The sequence below is a fragment of the Canis aureus genome, chromosome 16, assembly GCF_053574225.1.
Source record: "Canis aureus isolate CA01 chromosome 16, VMU_Caureus_v.1.0, whole genome shotgun sequence".
In the NCBI taxonomy this organism is placed as follows: domain Eukaryota; kingdom Metazoa; phylum Chordata; class Mammalia; order Carnivora; family Canidae; genus Canis; species Canis aureus.
The window spans coordinates 21,911,916-21,931,327 of NC_135626.1; the positions used below are offsets into that span (position 1 = coordinate 21,911,916).

Here is a 19,412-nt window from a genome sequence, read left to right on the forward strand (position 1 = left end):
GTGCCAGCTGGCATCTGACAGCATGGTGCCCTGGCCTCAGACACACAGTCTGTGCCATAGACAAGGCATTTGAGCCTTGGAAAACCTGGAGTCCACCCCTGCTTTCTAGCCGTGTACTTGAGCAAGCAATTTATCCTCCTGGATCCTTAGTTTGGATATCTGCACAAAGGGACTGTTAATACCTAACTCACATGGTGACTGGGAGAATTAGACAAAGCACTGGAGGGAAGATGGTGCAAACTGAATAAAACACACACACACACACAGGTAAAGGATTATTAAGGAAGAAGATGATGCTTTACAACAGAGGTCCACAAACTTCTGGAAACCTCTGGAAAGAGTAAAAATTCTAGGTTTGCGAGGCACAATGTCTCCGTCACCACTCCACACTGCCACTGCAACCTGAAAGCCACCACCAACAAAACATAAACAATGAGTGTGACAGTGTTCCAGTATGTTTTTACTAAAGGACCCTTCAATTTGAATTTTTCATATCATTTTCATGTATCATAAAATATTATTCTTTTGATTTTTGTATAACTACTTAGAAATGTAAAAGACTGTTCTTACTTAGCTAGGGGGGCCATACAAAAACAGGTAGTTGGCCAAATTTGGCCCACGGGCCATATTTGCAAACCACCCAACTGGTGGGGAGTCTCCCTCAGTATTACAGGGGTGTCTATGATAACACAGACATTCACAGGCCTCCTCTTCTGGGAAAATCTCTCTGTCTGCTCCTCAGCCTCGGCCTTCGGTTAGACTCCTCTTTGGATAGCACAGATGTTACAATACACTGTATGGTCCTATGCTGTGCCATAGTCCAGAAGCTTGTGCAGGGCCAGACCCTGGCTTGTCCATCTCATGTCTACAGAGCCTGGCACCATGCTGGACACAAAAGCTGCTCAATCAATGAATGTCTGTGCTTTTATAAATACTAAACACCCCTCCTATGCTGCTCAGAGGCCTGTGATTTCTTATTCTATTCCAAGGAACCGAAGGGATTAATGAGGATTATTTAAAAATACACAATAGGTCAATTTTCACAAAACCTGCTTTAGCTCTTCCTTTGGATTCCTTGGGCCTGCTCTCCAGCCTTACTTGACATATACGCAAAGTTCTTGGCAGATATGACCCTCCATTTCATCTATAAACAAGGGTCCGCATGTGGTACCAATGCCAGCCAGTTGTGGCGTGAATTGAGAGACAGTCACATAAAATACTGAGCACCGTGCCTGGCACACCTAGTAAAAGCTCAATGAAAAACGAAACAAAACGAGGATTAGTTCTTATTCTATCATCTTCCAAGACAGAAATCACTGCCCACATTTCTCCGGGAGAGAAATGGAGGCTCAGAGAAGCTAGGAATGTGTTTCAAGATCAGAGAACAGCTGCATCTGAATCTGGTGCGGTCAACCCCAGACCCTGCGACTCGGTCAGTGGCTGAATCTAAACTCAAGGCAAGCCTGACTCGGCCTCCTGCAAGTGGCCTGGGTCTCAGAGACCTAAGGCCACCAGGGGCACAGGCTCTGAGAGGCTGAAAGCCAGGGAGCAGCGCCCCCAGGGAGACGCCTCAGGGCCATCTGCCTCAACCGGATGTGCCCTTGCTGTGTGCGTCCCTTCCAGGGAACTGCAATTTCCCTCTCAGCCCAAATACGTCTGCGGGGGATGAGCAGAGAGGGCCTCCCGCTGCCAGGCCGAGCTGGGGGGCTGCTGGGAAACTCAGCGCCTTCCTCCAGCTGTAACTGCCCTGGGGTGGGGGGTGGAGGCACCCTTCCTCCTCTGAACACAAAAAGAAGCAAAACCAAAATGAAATCAGACGGTCATCAATGCAGACCACGTTCTCCGCGCCAATATCGAGACGAGGTCTATTCTGCTGCCTGTCACTTGAAAAGTAATAAAGTAATAGTGAAGTAAGATATATATATATATATATATATATAACAGCCAATACCCCTCCTGAATACCGAAGGGAAGGTGTAGGGGGGAGCTGGGGCAGCAATGAGCAGGGACCCGGAGCCCCCAGCCCCAAAGGCACCAGATCCTCAGGTATCACCTGCAAGGTAACTTGCCAAACCCCTGCTTTCCCCGCGCAGGGCTGAAGCCCACACTGGGAAGGGATCGACGTGACAGGTTAGGAAAGAAGTCCTGATGAGACCCTGGACCCTCTTCTCTGGAACCAGGGCTTCTGGGGCCACGGGCAGGCCCTGGGGCGAAGGGTGACCCCGAAGGAAGCTCTGGTGTTCAATACCACCCCGCAGCCCTCTGCAGAGGAAGAAAATGCTGACCTAGCGTCACCAGCTCGCTGGCTGCTCGGCAATTACATCTCCTATTATAAAGCCATCAGTTAACCAATTGATCTTTCAAGGTATGATTTAGTCTCCCCTTTGTCCAGGCCTGATCGGCTTCTTGGGATCAACAAGTTTCAAGTCAGAAAACCTAATTGCAAATCCTGGCTCTACCTCTTACCAGTCAAGTGTCATAGGTTCACTTTTTCTCTGAGTGTGGTTTCTCCCCTGTAAAAGGGGAAGGGCAATAACACCCATCTGGCAAGGTTATTAATCCAATAATAACAATTAAAATAACAACAATAATAATAGATCCCATTTCTTGAACATGCGCTGTGTGTTAGGCACCATGGTAAGTGATTTACACACATGTGTATAAATAGATCATGTAGAAGTTATTCTTTACAGTGATCTGTGGAGGCGGGTGGGTAAGCATCTTGATTAAGATCACAGAGCAAAGGGGCGCTTGGGTGGCTCAGTGGTTGAGCATCTGCCTTCAGCTCAGGTCATGATCCTGGGGTCCTGGGATCATCAGCTCCCAGCAAGGAGCCTGCTTCTCCCTCTGCCTATGTCTCTCTCTCTCTCTCTATGTCTCTTACGAATAGATAAATAAAATCCTTTTAAAAAATCACACGGCAAGTTATGGAAGGAGCTAAGATTCCAATGCAGGTCTCTCCAAAATGTGCCAAACTGGAAGCTCTTCCTTCTGTGCTGGATGTCAGTGTGGCCTCTAACCCCTTTGTACTTTATGACAAGTCTCTTCAGCCTGAGGGAGAGAGCAGGGCCGTGGGATGATGCAGCAGACCCTCCACTTTCTTACCAAACACACTTCTATTTTATTCAGTGTCACCCTCAATAGGATTCAGGGGAGGGGAATACCGGTTGTGATCAATTTGTGGAATCTCATAAAACTGTATGCAGGAGAAGTGCACTTCTGCAAGTGCATCATATTTCAATGTAAAACGCTTAAAAAAGAGAGACCCGACAATCATGATGTCTTCAAATTGCTTTCAACTGGAAGACAGATCGAATGAGAGCGAAAGGAAGTAAACATGGCAAATGGTTAACAACTCACGAATCTAGGCGAAGGGATTACATTGGACATTCCCTTGGACTATTCTTTGGCATTCATTGGACTATTCTTTCAAATTTTCTGTAGCCTGGAAATTTAGCAAGTGAAAAAGGTAGAGAAGAAATGCAAGGAAGAACTATACCATTCCCTGTGCTGGTGATGATGTGAGGATGTGATGCTCCACATCTCAGATGCTGTACGATCTTAGGCAAGGTACCACGCCAAGCCTCAGTGTCCTCGTCTATACAATGGGCAATAGGAATGATAACATGACCACTCCCTAGAGTGTGTATGAATGTGAAAGAAGATACATACATAAATGACTTGTCATGATGCCCATTCATAATATGCACTGGAGAGATGCAAAAGGATGGAAGGTATCTGGGTCCTTGATGAGATCACGGAAGCACTGAACTAATTCAGCCAGAAACAGCTCCTCCTCTGGACTTTTGATCACATAAGACTTATTCCCTCATAAGCCATTGAAATTTGGGTTTTTATACCTAATAATATTACACTGCCTTCCCTAAGGAAACAATCTGAAATTCAGAAAAAAAATGCATTCCTCGTGAGAAAAGTAGAAAATCATCCTAATTACACGTAGGGGTAGAATTAAATTAATGTACATCTGTAGAGTAGAATACTATGTAGCCATCAAAAACGGTGTCAGAAAAATTGTTTCATAGCGTAGGAAAATGCTCAGTCTAATACTGATATCTGAAATAGGCAAAAATGCAAATAGAAAAGGTTGCAAAAAGTATAGCCAAATATTAATAGTATGCTAGATTTAGGTATCTCATTAAGTGCTTCAATATTTTCTGTATTTATTTTCTGACTACTATATATTATTCACATGATAATTTAAACAGTAGTTTCTAAACTGTACTTATGACACACATAAGTGTGGGAAACAAAACTATGTATTTGTATGAGATCACCTATACGAAATGCATGCAGAATTGGAAGAAAATATGAGTCATTACCACTGACTTATAAAATTATGGGTGACTTCTTTCTAGCTTTTTATAACACATAAATATGTTACAAATTTTCTACAATGAGCACATGTTGCCTTATAATCTGAAATGAAAAATATAATTCTTAAAAATACCAATTTATAATTTTTGGTCCAATATTATTGCCTTCAGACTCTATGCCCACCTTTAATCAATTTAATAGATTGTCATTGAGTGCTTAATATGTACCTAATGCAGTATAATAATTATGAGTACCTTTATTAGTCACTGTGATCATAACAACTTCATATACATTATCTGTAATCCTTTCAACAGCCCCGTAAAGTACTAAGGGAGTTGAATCAAATTTATCTAAGGCCACGGCTTGCCAGTGATAAGACTCGGGACTCAAACCTCAATCTATTTTGTTTACTTATCTGCTCGCCCTCTTCCATCTGTAGTAAAAGAAATATAAATCCTGCAATATACAAACTCCATTAAAAAATCAAAAACCGGAGCCAAGGAAGCTTCAAGAAGGAAGAAACAGCCTCAGGCTGGTGAGACCCAGGCAAGTTTCAAAAAAGAGGTGGTGATGTGCCCAGCCATCAAGTGGAGAAGGAGGCAGTTTGAGGACAGAGGGAGCACTGTGGACCATGGCCTGGGTGTGAAGGATGTTGGCCGTTTCTCAGGATCGCCATGAAGCCCAAGTTAGCTAGGTTAGGAGGAAGGAGCAAAAATGGAAACCACAGATTACGGCGGGCCCCGAATGCCGACATTTGGGATTTAAATTTCATCTGCTGGGCAGTGTGACCACAGAACATTCTTCAGCTTACATGCAGTGGGGATGGCTCTAGGAGTAGTGTGTTTTGCTGAGAGTATTCAGGCAAGATCGTGAGGATGAGTTAGAAGGGATCCCAAGAGGCAAGGGACTGAGGACATTTGAAAGGCACTGAGCGAAGCCTGTCCTCATACACTACCTCTATTAAGGAAACTGACACACACAGGTCGAAAAGAACCATCCGAAGTCTCACGACCAGCAAAGAACTGAGGTAGGTTTAAACCAGAGTGCACCTGTCCCCATTGCCCACCTGCCTCTGTGGAGATGGGACATAGCAGTGGCCCATGAAAGGTGGTGCAGGACTGTTCCCTGGCCTTGAGATTGGGGCAGAGGGAGGAGTGGGCTTGTGCCCCCAGCACCCCAGTCTGGCCACCAGGGTGTTCAGGACCAGTTGAGCTGCACACTTGGGACTCTTCCCATTTCTGCCTGCTGCTCCATGGTAACCTCTGTGCCTAAAGCTGGGAGCAAGCTCTCCTTCTCCCCCAGGGGCATCCCAGGAGGCTTACCTCGAAGCAGCGAGCAGAGCTCCAAGGAGCAAAAATGTCTCTGTTAGAGCAAAACATCATTAAGATGAGAAGAGGCAACATCTCTAACGCCCACACAGTGCCAGTGGAGCTGTAAAATGTGCCTCCAAATTAGATGTGGGGAAGAGCTTCACCAGCTCTGGCTGTTCATCCCCAAGGACAAGGGCAGCCTGATTCCCTCCGACTTCCCACCCCCAGCTCTGCCACGAAGCTGTGAGTGTTTTGTCTGAGTCTATTTGAGATGTCTTATGCAACAGAACCTCATCTCTAAGAAGAGACGGTTTGCTTTCTTTCATACAACGTTCTCATTGTCAGGGAAGTTTCCCTGACACGAAGCCTAGTTTGTGCCTTTCTTGCTTATAAGAAGAACCTTGAAGGCTCCAAAGGGATATGCGCTTAAAGAAGATGTTCAAAGCCCCAAATAGACTGGAACTTTGTTGTGCGGGGAAGGATTTATTGAGTGCCACCCCACTACCTTACATCGGAAAGTTGGCCCGAGGTGCACAGCCCTTCCACGCACTGCAACACACTGATTTTCTTCTTCCCATCAAAGGTACACAGGGCAGCTGCTATTTTCCTGTTTCTCAGATGAGGAAACGAAGGCTCAGTCATAGGGGTGACTTCCCCAATAAGTGGGCAAGTGGATCTGGGCCCACTGACTTCAAATTCTGTCTTTTCCACACACCCCTCTAGCCAACCCTGCTCTAGGCCCAGTGTGGAGCACGGCCAATGAGAAGTCACAGACTGGTTTTTAAGTTCTTTATCATCTCTAAGTTTCCAACCCGCCCTTCTCTCTGTTATTAGAGGAGGGTGGCAAGGCTGGAGAAGACCAGACTTTCTCCTACTGTTTCCCAGGGGGCTTCCTGCTCCCTTGGGTTCCTGTAAGTCATCATCCCAGCAGTGCTTCCTCATCCTGGAGAAGGCTGTTCCTTCCAATAGCAGCTGAACCCGTGTTTCCAATACTTAGAGACCTAGCGGCAGGCATCCTGCTCCCAAGACAGCAGCACCAGCCTGCAGGTGCTCCTTTTTTCTGTGGTCTGAGTCCAGCCCCGCTGTGTGTGAGCTTAGAGACTCAACCACTAGCCAGGCAGCACGTCCCCTTCAGAGGTCTGAGCTCCAGCCTCAAAGGCCCCTCCTGCAAAGTTTCTGCATTTTGGCAAGTGTTTTCCTCAACTGGGCAGCTGGTGGCTGCTTCCCATAGTGGCTACTATGTCACACCTTAGTGTTCTAGTTTACTCTTTCACAGAGCTGGTGAACAAATGGATCATCTAGTCAAAATGTCTTATGTTAAGTTCTCTCTGTTCAAAGGACAGGTGTTCCTATCTCCCAAGGGGCCACTGACTCACAGACTATAGTTGAGGGCCTGTCATTAGGTTGTAATGTGCAATGGGCCCATGAAACAAGGTAGAAACAAGTCGTAAGAAGAGTACTGGCACATAGTAAGGCCTCAAGAAGGAGCTAGTAAATGAAAACATTTTTTAAAAAGTTCAAGGGAGGCCATAGTGTGGGGAGAATGCTTGGGCAGTGACCCAGGCAGGAAACGCAATCAGAGAAGCAGTTTTAGGGAGTAGCTCTTCTGTAGAAGATGTTCAGCTGTCTGATAGGATGAAAAGTGAGGGGCACCTGGGTGGCTCAGTCGGTTGAGCATCCGACTCTTGATTTCGGCCCAGGTCATGATCTCAGGGTTGTGAGATCCTGATCCACATCGAGCTCTGTACTCAGTGGGGAGTTTGCTGGAGTTTCTCTCTCCCGCTGACCCTCCCCACCTCCTCCCTCTCTCTCCGTCTGCCTGCATCCTTCCCTCTTTCTCTCAAATAATAAAATAAATCTCTTAAAAAAAAGTGAGGAGTGAGTGGCATCTCAGCAACTGCTGTACGAAGCCTATCACAGGGCCAGGTCTGGGTTGTGGCATAACCCAGCCCTTTGACCCACCAAAAGCATCCATAATTCCCAAGTATTGACAAGACAGCAGACCTGTGACCCGCCTGGCAAGGAAGCTGCTCATCTTGGTACTGATGGGCTCCACCTCCCCCATCCTGTAGGTTCCTGAGAAGGGACTGACTGCCTTGGGGTGGCTGCCTGCCTCTGCAAGTACAGAAGCTTCTGGAAAGAGGCAGGGTCACCTTGCCTCAGGCCTGGCAGCTGCTGCCCTATTTACCTGGGCCTAATAAGCAGAATAAGGGGGATTTGTTGTCCCTCTGTCTGTTGGTCCCAGAGAGAAAGAACAAGCATGTGGAAAAAGTTAAGGAAATACCCTAAAGCTAGTTTGGGTTCTGGAATGATCTCCAGAGAATCCAGCCACCATCACAGCACATCCCTGCCTACACATCCACCTGTCCCTAGATACCTAAAGCTCTGCACTTGATCCGTCTGGATGCATTTCAAAAAGCCTACCTTCCGGGTCTTGCTGGATAGATGGAGGGACATATTGGGGAAGGAGGAAGACTAGTGTCTCTGATCCAGGTGCATTCCTAACGAGGCAGCCTCCAACACAAAAGCTTAGAGAAGAAAGCAACCAGATGTCCTCAGAGGTCCGTGGAATACGGGATCTAGCTCGGCTGGAGCTGAAGGACTATGGTGAGGATTTCTAAGAAACCATTTCACTGGGGTGGACTCCTGCTGTTCTTGTATATCTGACACGTATTCCTCGACCTTCTGGTGATGGGACTCAGTGTCCCCTTTGGGGAACCACCACCCTTCTGCTTTCTGCCCCTGGATCTGCCTGGGCTCATCGAATTGCCACATCCAGGGGCAACTTGGGCAACCAAACCTGATCCACCAGTGTATTTCACACCCCTGGTTCCAGTCTTTCCAGGAATGAGGATCACACACAAGTGGGACAAATTCAGAGCCCCTCTTAGGCTCTTAATGAAATTATTGGGGAAGGGCCACTCTTTCTGCTGTGAAAACTAAGGCAGTAAAGTGTCAGCCTGCAGCTGCCGGCCACCACGTCTGCTTCTGCCACTGTGTGAGCCTGAGAATGGAGCCAATGTAGAGGCAGTCAGAGCCAAAAGATGGAGAGGGACATTTGAGTCCCTAGATCCAGCCATGTCCAAATGCTTTAACCCTTGAACTAACACATTTCCTTTTTATGTCAAGCCTCTTTGAGTTGGGTTTCCATCACTCCATACTGAGAGGGTCTTGACCAAGGCACATACATGGTGGGGTGAATGAGTTATGTACCCGAATGCTTGCCTTGGGATTTCCATTGAATCATTAGACCATGGAGAGATACTACCTCTGCTAAAGCCCTTCAAAAGCTTCCTGCTCTCCTCAGGATAGAACCCCAACACCTTAACAATAGTTTCAGAGCCTTCAGGGATCAGGCCCTTGCTATACTCTCTGGCCCCAACCATACCTCTTTACTTCCCAATCTCTATGCTTTGCCCATGCTGGACCATAAGTTTCTGGAATGCACCTTGTCTCCTGCCTCAGACTTCTATACATGTTGCTCCTTTTCCCCGCCTAACTCCCACTAATCCTTCAAATATCACCTCTGGGACACCTAGGGGGCTCAGCAGTTGAGCACCTGCCTTCAGCTCAGGACATGATCCTGGAGTCCCAGGATCGAGTCCCACATCGGGCTCCCGGCATGGAGCCTGCTTCTCCCTCTGCCTGTGTCTCTGCCTCTCTCTGTGTCTCTCATGAACAGATAAATAAAATCTTAAAAAAATATATATCAGCTCAAACTTACAGCTTCAGGGAGGCATTCCTCGGCCCCAAAGAGGCTGGTTCCCACTGCTAGGGCCCCCACAGTCACGCTTTCTCTAACCTCAGCACACTTGGAACTCTTTGCTCACCTCCTAGGACACCAGCTCCGCAACTGCCACGTCCATGCTTTTGTCTCCACTCTACCAAGACAGATGCCCAATAGACACTGTGTGCGGGACACCCGAATGTGATCCATAACACAGACGCCCACAGGGAGGTGCGAGTGCAGGATCTCAGCGTCAGCGCTGAGAGCCCTGCAGGGTCAGAGACAGGTACAAGGTGATCAAAACCCAAGCCAAGGTCATGAGTCCAGGAAGAGAAAGGACAGAGCAAGGAACAGGGAGGAAAACCATGTGAGAAGTGGGTGTGCGAGATCAGAATGCCATCAGCTTGGATGACCACTGGAAAAAGAATCTCTAAAGAGACATCCAGACCATGAATCATGTGAGTGAGGGGAACGAGTAGCCACTGGCCAGGGGTGAGGTTGCTGCCAAGAGGGGACGCTGTTCCGTGCTATGTGCAGAGGTGGGCCACACCTCAGCATTTTGCAGGACCTGCAGAGAGGTTGGGGGCAGAGGGAAGTTCCCCTGGAGGGCAGATGCAGTCGTCACTCAGCAGCAGAGGCCAGAACAGAGCAGGGGGCATGTCCCGGCTGGCTGGTGTCCCCAGAACTGAGAGGGCATGATGGGAAATTCCGCCCTCTGACACCACCTGGCTAAGGCTGAGCTGCATAGGAATAGGGGCTCAGCAAGCAAGGTGCCTGCATTGTCCTGTCCTCCAAAAGGCAGCCAAATGGGTGTTTACTGTTTGCATTTCTCCTCTGGAGCAGGCTTGCCATTCAGAGGAGACTGCTGCATGGTTTGCATAATTGCTTGCTCAGGTGATGATTGCTCAAGGCAGCATTTCAAAAAGCCTACCTTCCGGGTATTGCTGGATAGATGGAGGGACATATTGGGGAAGGAGGAATAACCTCAACCAAAGGGAGCCGGGCAGCCCCCTGCTGTCCCTTCATCCAGGGAAGCATCATGAACCTCAGAGTCTAAAGCGTCTCCCCACATTTGCCTTCCAGCCTCCACATCTGGGAAGCGGTCAGAATCAGCCCAGGAGAAGCCAACTGAGGACATCAAGTCCAGTTCTGCGGGCCTCTCAGATAGCTACTGAGCATCTACCGTTTGCTAGCGGAAAAGATCACAGAGCACACAGTCAAATGAGGAAGCAGGCCCAGAAACAGAACAAGGTGACATATGTAACGGAGTACTTTGGGGACACAGGGGAGGGGTTCGAGTTTGGGGTGGATATCAAGGAAGGCTGCCTGAGGGAAGCGACATGCAAGCAGAGTCCTGAAGGAGGGTACTGCCTGAAAGAGGGTAGCATCCACACAGTGGATGCTCAAATACCAACAAATGAATGACCAAACAGAAAGATGGTGGTGGGGGGGGGGGGGGGACGGGGACACTGTCCCAGGGAGAGAAAAGAGCTGGCTCAGTCTGTTCTTCATTCCAGAGTGGCAGTGAATTCTATAGATTTCCCAACGCCTTATAAACCACACACATTTTGCAGGGTGTATACAACGTGGGGCATCTCCTCCATTATTACTTGGGGTCAGGAATAAAATTCTCGTGTCAATTTGTACTGTGGGCTACTGAGAGAGAATGACTGGGACACAGCTGCCCCCTGCCCCAGATCAACAGGATGCTCTTTAAATATGTAAGAAATCCACTGAGGCACTGCTAGCACCCTCTGATTATCTTCAAAGTGTATGAAAAATGTGCTTAATATTCATTCATGCTCCTTTTCAAATGAGGCACAGATAGGGACCAGAGAGGAGGGAACAATTGGCGGTGAAAAATGGCTAGCATGGTTTCATATCCCTCATCCCACACTCATATAGTCCTTGAGGCTAATCTTAAGTCACCTCCTACAGGAAGGCTTCCTCAACTACAACTCCTCCCACCCCCCTCCAAATGTCTTTCCATTTCACTCCTTGCCACATCTGGACTTCAGTGGCAGTGACTGTCCCAATCACTGAGCCTGCACATCTGTGCCCTCTCTACCCTCCCAGGTCCTCTGCAACCTCTACAGTAAGAACTCAGTGTCACAGGTAGGAGTGCCAATCCTAGAGAGGGGATCAAGGACTACCGGCCCAAGGATGCATAGCTCCGGAAGTGCTGGAATCAGGCTTCAAGCCCGGGTTGATGCCAAAGCTCTGCTGCCCCCCGCCCCCCGACACTTACACTAGCCCCCTTCCATGCCTCACCATCTCCCTGTCTCATTTCCAGTCCTTCTCTCTGCACTGTGGTGCTGTTTACTGGGTGCATTTGGGGTGCACTGTCTGATTGGGTGCCTTAAGAGCAAAGAGCTGGGTATTCACATTTTCTTATCTGTCCTGTGCCATTTCCCTGTTTCTGGGCACAGAGTAGGTGCTGACAATATGAACCACAGGGAGGAAAATGTTAGCATGGAGAGGAAGCATCTGTTCTTGTAGTTTCATTATTCAGACGAGAAAACTAAAGCCCAGAGAGGGGAAGTGTCTTAAATATGCATGGAGTGGAACTGAACAGGAAGCAGGCTAGTGGTGCCATTGGACTTAGTACATAATGGGCACTAAATTACGTTACTGCTACTTCATGTACAACATATGTGATATATACACATGGTATACAGACAATGAATACATTACATATGATAGAACAGAACACATATATGTACATTATATATTGGATATGTTCTACAACATCATCAGCATTGTCATAATTTGTCACTGTCTGCATGGGAACGTGAACTCGGCACATATTGGTAATGGGAGTTCTGAGGATTTCACAAATACAGGTCTCTGGTTTGTGGAGCCATCAGGAAGACTGTGTGAGATAGATGTTCAGGCAAGCAGAGGCCAACAGAAAAAAACAGTAAGACATTATTACATGGGTGAAATGTTTTACAATTGACAACTTACTTAAATGGAAAGATAACTGAATTAGACACAGAAAATCTGGGGCGGGGCACCTGGGTGGCTCAGTGGTTGAGCATCTGCCTTTGGCACAAGGTGAGATCCCGAGGTCTCAGGATCGAGTCCCACACCAGGCTCCCCGCAGGGAACCTACTTCTCCCTTTGCCTATGTCTCTGTCTTTCTCTGTGTGTCTCTCATGAATAAATAAAATCTTTTTTAAAAAAGTAAGAAAATCTGGGCCCGGGATGCTTTCAGTCCATCAATAACTGGGTGACTAGGACTAGTTCACATGTTTTCTTTGAGGTTCAAGTCCTTCCTTGTGAAATGAAGCAGTGAGATAAACTCAGAAGAGAAAGTTCTATAGCACTCAGGCACCAACTTTCCAGTGCTGTGCCCATGGCAGCCATTACTAGTTGATTACCGAGCTCTTGATGCCCAGTTGAAGCCCCAGAATGCTGCCCCTGGCAACCACCAGCAATTGGCTGGGGTGAACATGTTGGATGAAACCAAGCAGCACACCGGAGTAGATGTTTCTACAACCGACTCCAGACCTTCTGACTCCATAAGTCTATTCCTCACTGCTACTCGCAGCACCCTGGCCAGGCTGACAAAGCAGGTACTGCCTCTCCCCTCAATGTACAACAAGCAGTCAGAAGCTCAGACAATCTCAAGTTTAGAAAGGTGGGGAGTGGTGGGGTATTCAGACACTACTAGCCCTCTCCGTACTGGCCTAGCAGGGACATCCAATGGTCTCGCATCATCTTTCACTACAAAGGACGCCCATCCCATCACTCATGACAAGGACCCGAGGAGTCGATAACCTGAGCTCCATTCTGGTTTCACACCCAAGGCAGCCCAGGGACATCTCCTCTGAACAAATATCAACCTGGAGTCACACCACTCTGCAAAACAGGGAGCAGGTGAGGTGTCGGACTCCTTTTCCTTCCTCCTCACCTCATTAAGAGCCCCATTTCCCACTCCCTTGGCATATACACATACTCCTCAGATTGTTTCCAGAAACTCCTTTCATTGAAAAGGAAACTTGTGGATGTGGCTTAAAGGGAGACATCAGCCCCTTCTGGCCAACGCCTGGGAAGGTGGGAGGAGGGTCAAGGCGGAGTCTGAACACTGGCTCCTCTTTGCCCTGCTGTGTGGCCTGGGGGAAGGTGCTAGCCATCCTCTCTGGCCTGTTTCCCTTCCCACCTGACAACAACAATAACAGCAATAATTAATAATAATAATGATGAACCTCCCACCTGTGCTAGTTCACTTATGTATGAGACCGGTACTATTCTTAATCTCACTTTAAAGAGGACACAGAAAGGCTAAGTAACAGGTGCAAGGTCTCGCAGCTCGAAAGTGACAGAGCCGGGATGAGTTCCCAGGCAGGCTGGCTCTAGAGTCCATGCTCTTTACCACTTCACTCTGCTGCTTCTCATGGCATTGCCTCCCACCAACTGTTACTCAAGGCAGCAGAAGCAGGGCTGGGGCATCACGGGAAAGCCCCTGGGTCACCTTCCTCTCTTTAACAGGGGATGGAGCAGCCCAGGGGGAGTGGGAAGTGCGGAGGCAAAGGGTTCAGCTTCCCTCCTCCCAGCCCAGGCCACTTGTCCACTGTGCCCTCCTCTGCCGATGCTGATGATATATCAAGTCTGCCATTCCCTCACCACCAGGCTTTGTAGAGAGGAGAGGAGCCCCAGCCCCTGTGAGTGGCCACTGTTCACGGCACTTCAGTGACATGAGAAGAGCAGACTCCCTACAATGAACAATTCTGGCCAACCAAGTGTTCTCTGGCCCCCGTCTGCATAGCTGTGCAGATGGTATTGTTAGCAGGTGGACTGGAGAAGAGTCAAGCTTTGGAGGATCAGTTCTTGCAAGTTGTTTGTCCTGTCTAGCCTGCTCTCAGCAAGCCATGCAGATCGTGTGGGCTCCAGAAAGAGGCAGCCCTGGACTGGAATCCCATCACGACCCTTTGTAGCTGTGTGACCTTGGGTAAATGACCTAACCTCTCTGAGCATCCTATCTGTAAAATGGGAATACCAATATTCCATGAAGAATCTTGTGAGGATAAAAGGAGTATGTATATAAAGTAGCTCATGTAATACCAAAGTCATGCTGAAAATAAACATACCTGCATCATCATAAAAGCCAGTAATAATAAAAATGGAATGTAAACTCACTTAAAAAGATCCAAGAATCAGAAGCTAAAGCGGGAAGGGAACTAAATTGTGTTGCTCATTAACATATACTCAATATGAGAAAGAATTTACACACATTTCCCCGTTTTATCTTTTCATCAATGAATGATACTGTGCCCATTTTACAGATGAAGAAACCAAGGGTCATAGAAGCTCAGGATGTTCCCCTACAGAAATGGCACTTTCTCAACTCCTCCCTCTTTTCTTAAATCAGTTCAAAGCTCCAGGCTTCACTTGCTAATTTCGTCCAGAGTTGATTTCCGGTTCTATTTTATCCCTAGTTCCTGCAATCTGGAAATGTGCTCTGCCCTGATAATTTCATCTATTCTGGTGCATCAGCCATTTCCATGTGGGTCTCCATAAGGGCCCCTGCCCCCACCCAGGCTTCAACTGAGCCCTGAAGTGGGTCCTGTTCCCCAAGTTTCAAAGGCCTGTCTTGGTGCCCCAACACCTCAGATGCTACATGGCCAATTCACCTCATCCTCAAATCTCCTCCTTCTGATTCCCTATTTTGCTGACCAGCATCACCCTCTGATCACTCAGCAGTGATGTCTCTTGGGAGTTTCTCACTCTTTTCTCTCCCTGGAAATTCATATGCAAGTAACTCCCTCTTCACCGCCCCCCCGGTGGATCCCCCCACAAGGCTCTGATGAGGATACTTAGACATGGCTTTGCCATGGCCCAAGTGTCGCCAGTGCCCCCACCGTCACCTTACAGAGTTCCAACTCTGCAGCCTGCCACCTGGAGCTTATCAAATCTGACCTAAATCTGTTTATTTCTCCCCGTGGTGTGTGTCACAGCAAAGTGGGTGACTTACTGCTCCCACAATATAGCTCATGCTTAATTAGCAGTGGTAATAAACACATCAGTGTCATAAGCACTTTACATACAATGTCCTACTAACTCTGCACCGTGACCTTTTTTTTTTTTTTGTCAACACCATATCAGATTTATTATTCCAGTGACACTGGGATACAGCTGGGGGTGCTCACGGTGACCCTGCACAAAGTTTCCTGCCTTCTGGCTTCTGCCCAAAGAGAAAGTCTACCACCGGGTCCTTCCTCCTTTCTGGGAGGAAATCCACTATGGGGCCATTTACCCAAATAAGCCTCCTTAATGGATTAAATTTTTTTTTTTTTTTGACATTTGAGTTTCCAAAATGGAAAAACAAAGTGTTGAGTGTCCATTCTACCTCCCCCACCCTCACTGGCCAAATAAGTCCCTGCTCCCGGGGCACTTCTGTTGCCTCTGAAATCTTGAAATAAACACCAAAAGAAACGGCATCAAGGGTTCACATTGAGTGACGGCCCCCAGTGGGCCCCAGAACCTGTCAGGTGGACCGTCACTTTGTCTGGACAGTCTTGAGGCATCACGGAGCCTGCAGGGCCTGTTGCTACGGTCAAGTGGCAGCCCGGTGCAGGGGCTGTGGCCACCACTTTTTACAGCAAACGGTGTCCAGCGGGGTGGTCACACAGGGCCCCGAGTTCAGAAGGGCCTCACGCCTGGGTTAATGCTCTGCTGTCACTGTGCTAAAATTCTTCATTTTCGGAGGGCCTCACATTTCCATTTTGCCTTGGGCTCCAAAGACTATGCAGCTAGTCCTAGAAGTAGGTGCTGTTAGTATACCCATTTTCCAGACATGAAAAGCAAGGCCACACAGCTATTAAGCCCAGGAAGTCTTGACAAGTAGCCACTCTACTGAGGCCCTGATGTGTGGCTGGTCCCCTACCACGTGGATGGCTTATTCTGTGCCATCCATTCAAGTCCCCTCCTCCCTTCGGCTTCACACCCACCCTGCACAAGTGGCTGGCCCCTCCTGTCATTTCATTTCCTGAAAGTCACATGACCTTTCCACAATCCCAAAGCTCGTCAGGGGCAGAGCCAGAATCCGGCTCCAGGTCTGCCTGCCCTCAAGCCCGATGCCACTCCTGCCATGCCGTTCAGTACAAACAGAGACCCCACCATTCCGGAGCCAGCACGAACATCTGGTGAGCATTGCATGGGGATGAGGGGGAGGGGAGGTGTGGGCAGAGACCCCGTAGAGACCTCTGAAAATAAAGCCCGAGCACCCTGTGTACTGAGACCCGAAGAAGCCTCCTTCTTCCTCTAAAAAGCTGTTCCCGTCTCCAAAGCAGCCTCTCACCACAGACCGTGGCTGCTGCTTTCATGCACTGCAAAGGGAGAAACAGAACAGATTGTCAGAGCAATTAAACCATCACATGGAAAGCCCAGAGAGACTGGGGAGGGGCAGGACATGCTGTTTCTTAATGGTCTGCCTCTATATTTAGCCTGAAATCCCTCCATCTCGAACCCTTCCAGGGTGCAGGTAGAGGTGAGAGCAGAGTTGGGGGCTCTGGCGCCATTGGGCTCATGTCCCAGGAAGCACCCGCCTGCCCGTGTGTGGCCCCATTAGCACTACACCTTACAAGGGCTCACCATATGGCAGGACAGGAAACCCCAACCGTAAAACAAGCAGTGGAAACCACAGGACAGCCTGTCTAGGTGAAACCTGGCAAGATGATTCTGTAAAGATGTTAAATCAACAAGGGGGAGCTGGCCCTGTCCCACGGGGTGCCAACTTCCCTCGGGGGTTAGGGGCGCAGGTGGGTGACAACATCTGGGCAGCCTTGAGCTTCAGTTAGAGAGGGGCTTCTTCCTCTCCCTGTCTTCATCCTGAAGCCAGTGCTCATAAATCAGGCACTCCTGTGTGTGTGTGTGTGTGTGTGTGTGTGTGTGTGTGTGTGTGTGTGTGCTGGGGGGCCGGGGAAAGGGTGCACAGATTCCCCCATCTGTGTGCACATGTGCTTTATAGGGCCTTTTAAAAATACAAATGCCAGGGCCCCACTCCCAGAGCTGATGACTCATTCTGGAATGGGGCTCAGACATCTGTGTTTATACAAAGCCCTCCAGGTAATTCTGAGCACGGCCAGTTGAGGAATAACTGGTAGGTATAATGGTCATAAAATATATTTAAGAGCTTGGGCTTTATGTTCTAGTTTTGGTCGCTTACTGTTTGAGGGGCTCTGAACAAATATATGTGCATCTTGGCACCTCGGTCTCCCCATTTATAGGTGGGTACGGATCCTCAGTTCCTGGTACATAGTCAGTGCTCAGCAAGTGCTGCGGGCTGACCGAATGGCTGGCTGGCTGAACGAAGTGCATCAATGCGTGGCCGTTATTAGTCCCTACGCACAGAGAGGGCTCCTTGTCTCGGGCCGGGGGGCCCCAGAAACAAACTCTTACACAGGAATGAAGCAGTCAATTTGCAAGGTGGTCTTAAGAAGCATCAGCAGGAAAGCCTGGGAAGTGAGGACAGAAAGAAATGAGCAGTAGAGGGTGCATTAATGAGCCCATGACCACAGGGGACAACTGAGGCTGGGTCCCACGGGGATCTCTGGGAAACAGTGCAGAATATGCATGGGGATTTATCCCCCAGTTCTTACCATCAATGGCTGAGGGCTTCCCCCCTGCCCCTGCCTGGGGGTGTGAGCTCCGGGGCATTTCTCCCCTGTCCTGCTTGTGGGCAGAAAAGACACCCCCAGCAGAGGGTTGGAGAGCTGTGGTGTTTGCTGTGGGGCGCCATCGGCAGCCAGTACAAGGAGGGTGCCCAGGGGACGTGAACAAGGCACCCAGGTCCTCAGCTTCACTGCACCACTGATTGGCATCTTCCTGCACAGGGGAGGGCAAGACCCACTGGAGATGCCCAAGTTCTCTGCATCCCACAGCTGCCACCACCACCAGGGCTAGCAATGCAAAGTCCTGTCTATCCCAATATGCCCATTTCCTGGGCAGTTCCCAGCCTACATGAGCATCTCTCAACCTCTGCACTGCTAACGTCTTGGGCTGGTGAATTCTTTGTTGTGGGAGCTGTCCTTTGGGTCATAGGAGGTTTAGCAGCCTCCCTGACCTCTACTTCCTTGATGACACTAGCATCTCCCAGTTATGACAACTAAAACCTGTCCCCAGGCACTGTCAAATGTCCTCTGGGTGGCAAAGTCGCCCAAAGTTGAGAATTGCTGGGGTAGATGGATGCCTTGCCTCATTCCCGAGACCACTGCAGTTCCTCACTCAGACTTTCGGAGTGGCTTCATCCTGACCGGGCCCTGGCCCAGCTTCATCTCTGCTCAGATGGATGCTGTGCTCAGAACACATTCCATAGACAAGCTGGATCCCAGATGTGGAGCATGCTGCCCCCTGTGGAGCTGAGCTCTGAGCGACAAGCATGGGAAGTTCAAGAGCAAAGGTGGCACGGGCAGCGCGGCTGGACGGTGGGGACCACGTTGGGCAGAGGAGTTTGGCAGCTTCTGGAGGAGTTGTCCAACCAGTCGTCACCCCAGAGGCCAACCCCTGAAGACAGACCCAAGGAGGCCCAACCAGGGGTCCTGGTGAAGAGTTTTAAGTACGCTTTGAGGCTATGCAACTCCCCTAAAGTTATATCCAGGGAGCAAGTGCCCAGCCAGCCAGGAAAGCAGTCCAGGCCCACTGGCTCTGAATTGCCTCTTTCCATTGCACCAGAGGGCATCCTGGTGAAAGGGGAGGGACTGAGCCCCCTCCCTCAACAGGACAGAGTGATGCTCAGAATAAACCCAGGAATCCTGAGTCATTGGTGCTGACAGAAGACTCGCTGGCCCCGAGGCTTCCAAAGGACGTCACCAGCCTCCCCCTGGTTCACTGACTGTCGATCAAGTCTGAGAAGCCAAGCCTGGGTGCGCAGAGCTGTGTCTCTCCCTTGGTCGGCCTCCTCCACTCCCTTTCTTTCTGCTTCCCTTCAGGACACCGATGCAGCGTGCATGCCAATCAGAGGGCACACAGTGGCATCCAGCCCTCCGGCAGAAGTGATTTACAGCTAAACCCAGAGCTGGCTGAGCACAGAACCAAAG

General features: G+C 49.1%; 1 protein-coding gene and 1 long non-coding RNA gene across 4 annotated transcripts in view; one reads left to right on the top strand and one right to left on the bottom strand.

The window, feature by feature from the left end:
* Nucleotides 1-19,412, bottom strand: part of ASIC2 (acid sensing ion channel subunit 2) — a 994,452-nt gene that overhangs the window by 832,097 nt on the left and 142,943 nt on the right. The window lies entirely within an intron of this gene.
* On the top strand, nt 12,788-14,481 carry LOC144285271 (uncharacterized). Of its 2 annotated transcripts, none has more exons than XR_013353602.1 (3): nt 12,788-12,950; nt 13,072-13,254; nt 13,867-14,481. It is a non-coding gene; the product is annotated as an uncharacterized LOC144285271 (long non-coding RNA). The 2 variants fall into 2 exon arrangements; XR_013353601.1 differs by having other exon boundaries at nt 14,008-14,481.